Here is a 4656-nt window from a genome sequence, read left to right as displayed (position 1 = left end):
ACTGTATATCTAGATCTGCTTCATTCTTTTTCACTGTTGACTAAATACATTATCATTACTTGACTACTCCCATGTTGATGGGCATTGAGTTCCTTCCCTTTCTCACTATTTGCAGCCATGCTGCCTGGCCAGGCCCCTTGTTGCCCAGGTGAGAGGAAAGAGCTGAAGTGGCCTCCTTGGGTGGGTAGGAGGGCCCCTCCCTCCTGTCTCATTCCCTGTGTTGGATGCCTGAAAACCTGAATTTCCCAGAAAGATAACTGGGCTGAGAGAAATTCCTTTCCTTGGGAGTGGTGGGGAGAGTCAGTACTGCACTTGGTGCGCGGAGACACACACACACACACACACGCACACACATACACACACACACACACACCCCGCTCCTGCCTCTCCCCAGGGAACTTACTTTTAGAACATGAACTGATTAGTGTTAGCATGTTTTGTGGAAACACGCTGACCTGAGAGTCCTGAGTTTGAGCTCTAATATAGGCTTTGCCACAGAATTGCCTGAAAGTGTTGAACAAATGCTTATGTCTTCATGAGCCTGTTTCTTTATCTTTAAAATGGGTTGGGGCAAGAACAAGGCATAGAGGAGCAAACACATCACTGTTTAAGGATAAACATTCCCTGCTAACCTTGCAGGTTGAGGCGTTGGTTGCCTGCTCTTGACCCTGGGTTTGCTGTGGGAGCCAAAACGGGAAACTGATGTTTTGGAAAAAGTAGGCAGTTCTTCTGAGTGAGGTCAGAGCCAGCAGCTTGGTGACCTCTTCCTGGTTCATCAGAGCAGCAGCCCCACCTCCTGCCCTGGAAATGCTGGGCCAGCTCCTCTGCTGACCCTTGGCAAGAGCACATGTCCCACCCCTTGCAGAGGGAAGTCTGGAGAGCACCTCACCCATAGCCTGGTCATCTGCACCTTCTGATGGCTGCCAGGCCCTCTGCCCCAGACACTGGATGGGTCTTCCTGACAGAGTATCAGGCACTAACCAGTGGTAAGGACCGTGGCCCTGGGATCACACTGCTGGCCTTGAACCTCATCTCTGCTGTGTCAGCTCAGTGAGCTGGGGAAGTCACCAGACTGAGTTTCCTTATCTTTAAATTGGATTAATTTTAGTATGACTGTTATGGGGTATTGTAAAGATTAAATGAAGTTTTTTATTTTATTTTAATTTTTACTTTGTTGAAAGAATATTTATTCCAGAGACATAAAAAGGAAGATTCATTATGAAAATATAAAATTTGAAATAAACCTTTAGTTATTAAAAACCAAAGAATTGGCATCTGGGAGTCCTGAGATAGTGGGTAGAGCAGGAAAAAGGGTGAGAGTTAGAGCCTCTTGGACTAGGGTGGTAGGTGAGTCATGAGAAAGGAAACTGACCTGCCAGGCAAGTCTTTGCCAAAGCTGGACAAACTTCATTCTGAAAGTTCCGCAAGAGAAGGAGTCTCAGTCTATTTCATTCATTGTTCTATCCCTAGTGTCTGGAGCAATGTCAATATTTGTTTTTTTGGGGGGGTTTCACTGTTCTTATATTTTTCTATTTTGTCTATTACTTTTGGTTCCAGTTTTATTGAGATATAATTGACATCGCATTAGCTTAAGGTATATAACATAATTATTTGATATATGCATATATTGCCAAATGATTACCACAATAAGTCTAATTCACTTCCATCGCCTTACAGAGTTGATCTACATTTTTCTTGTGATGAGAACTTTTAAGATCTCTTCTTTTAGCAATTTTCAAATATACAATACTGTATTGTTAACTATGGCCACCATGCTGTACATTACATGTTATAACTAATTTATCTTAACTGATCATCCACTGCCATCCCCCATCTCTGGCAACCACCCATCTGTTTCTATAAATTTGGTTTTTTTAGATTCCACATATAAGGGAGATTATATGATATTTTTCTTTCTGACCTATTTCACTTGGCATAATACCCTCAAAGCCCATCCATATTGTCACAAATGGCAGGATTTCATTCTTTTTGTGTTGTTGAATAATATTCTATTATAGCTATATTCCACAACTTCTTTATTCATTCATCTATGGGTGGACACTTAAGCTTTTTCCATGTCTTGGCTATTGTAAGTAATGTTGAAATGAACATGGGAATACCGATTTCATTTACTTCAGATATATACTCAGAAGGAGAATTGATGCATCATATGGTAGTTCTATTCTTAATTTTTTTTGAGGGACCTCCATACAGTTTTCCAAAGTGGCTGGACCAATGTACATTCCTACCAAAAGTGCACAAGGGTTCCCTTTTCTCCATATCCTTGCCAACACATCTCTCTTATGTTTTTGCTGACAGCAATTCTAGCAGGTGTGTGTATACTGATATTTCCTGTGGTTTTGACTTGCATTTCCCTAGCGAGTATTGATGTTGAGCATCTGTTCATGTACATGTTGGCCCTTTATATGTCTTCTTTGAAAAAAAAGTCTATTTGGCTCCTCCGCACAGTTTTTAATTGGGTTATTGTGTGGGGTTGTTTTTGTTTGTTTGTTTGTTTGTTTTTGCTATTGAGTTGTATGTGTTCTTTATGTATTTTGGATATTAACCCCTTATCAGATACACGATTTGCAAATATTTTCTCCCATTCACTAAGTTGCTTTTTCATTTTCTTGATGGTGAAGCTTTTTTCATTGAGTGCATAATTAGTGCCCAATCAGTGGTTTTTAAAATCTTTTAAAAATATTGTATTTTTAAAGATTTTATTTCTTTTTAGAGAGAGGAGAAGGGATGGAGAAAGAGAGGGAGAGAAATACCAATGTTCGAGAGAAACATTGATTGGTTGCCTCTCGCACACCCCTAGCTGGGGACCAGGCCTGCAACCCAGGCATGTGCCCCCACTGGGAATTGAACTGGTGACTGTTGGGTTTGCAGGCTAGTGCTCAACCCCCTGAGCCACACCAGCCAGGGCTCAGTAACTGTTCTTATTATTAATATTCAGAACAGAGCATAGCCCCTAGACCAAGTAGGAGGTTAATACATATTTGATGAGTAAATTACAAATGCATGCATGAACTGAAAGCGAGGAACCAGGCTCTAATTTCATTTCTGCCTCTGACTTTCCTTAACGGCAAGCCCACAGCCTCACCCAACTCAACTGACTTTCCTCCTCTCCACCTTCTTACCCGAGACTCGGTAGTAGTGACTTTTCCTCTATCTGGATTGCTCTTCTCACATTTCTGCTGTCAAACTCTATCATTCAATATGCAAATTACATGCCACCTCCTCCATGAAGCTTTCTATGTTTCCCCGCTGGGAAGCACTTCTTCCTTTTCATATTTCAAATATATTTCTCTGTTGATGATTAGTCCTAATCTTATGATATCCAAATTAGTATAACCAACTATCTACTTGATCTCTCTACTTGGACATTTAATAGGTTCAAATTTAATGTATCCACCACCCACCCACCCCAAAGTTAGCTCCACTTGTAGGCTCTCTCATCTCAGCTGGAGGCAACTTCATTTGCCCATGTGCTAACCCCCGAAACATTAGTCCTCCTTGATGCTTCTCCTTCTTTAATGTCCTGTACTTAATCCGTCCAGAAATCCTGTAGCATCTAGTTGGATGTATCCAGAACCAGAACAGGTCTTGCCACCTCCATTGCTGCCATTGTGGTCCCTGTCCTTGTCTCATCCACAGTCCATTTCTGCAGAGGAGCCAGAGTGATTCTTTGTAAGACAGAAGTCAAAGCATACAGTCTTCTGCTGGAAATCCTACAGTTGCTCCATATCTCACTTAGAGTGATAAGTCAGTGCTCTCAGAATGGTCAGGTGGGCTTTAAAAACCACGTGCCCCTCTGCCCTCGCCTCCCACTACTCTCTCTGTCCCGACATTTCCCTTTTTGTCCCTCCAGATGCAGGCTGCTGTCTTTTCCATCCTGCTCTTTTCCCCAGGAGCCTGGCCACAGGGCCCTTCAAGCATGCTCTCTGCCTTTGTCTTGTAGTTGGTTTAGTCCATGGCAGGCTCTGGTGTGGGATGGGGAGCTGGGAGCCGAGAGACGTTGGGGCACTTAGTCCTCTGTTTTCTCCCCTGCTCACCTGGCTGTGGCCCATAAAGTGCTCCTTTCGCGGGGACCACGTCTCCTGCTGGCAGCCCTTCCTCTCCTTCAGCCCATGTCTCCAGGTTTCACTAATCCTGCCCTCTGCTGACCCCTGCAGGCTCAGGGGTGCTAAACACAGCTAGCCATTGCACCCTCTCCGGAGCCTGACCTTGCAGGTTTGTCTAACTCTGTCCACAGCTTTGGTGTCTCTTTTACACTCTTCAGTTACTCCTTTTTAAGGTACTCTCCGCTTCTTGCCAAGCCCTGACGGCTTCCTCACCCTGGCTCACTCGGCTCAAGCAACCCTTTCCGCTCTCATTTTCCTCTGACGAGCTGGGCACACTCCTGCCTCGGGGCCCTGCCCTGGCTCTCCCTGTTTCCTAACATGCTCATCTCCTGGATGGTCGTGGCTCCCTCCCTTAAATATTTTCTCAGTTGTCATGTTCTTCGTGACCACATCGCTCTCTGCCTTAATAACAATCGCAGCTCCTCTACCCTCCCTGACAATTTCAATATATTTTTTTAAAATAGTACTTATCATCTTATAACTCACTATATCATTTATTTGTGATTTTCACTATCTTTATCTCTTCACT

Source organism: Furipterus horrens, unplaced genomic scaffold, assembly GCF_987537825.1.
Source record: "Furipterus horrens unplaced genomic scaffold, mFurHor1.1.pri manual_scaffold_10, whole genome shotgun sequence".
NCBI lineage: Eukaryota > Metazoa > Chordata > Mammalia > Chiroptera > Furipteridae > Furipterus > Furipterus horrens.
Note: the sequence above shows the minus strand (reverse complement) of the source record.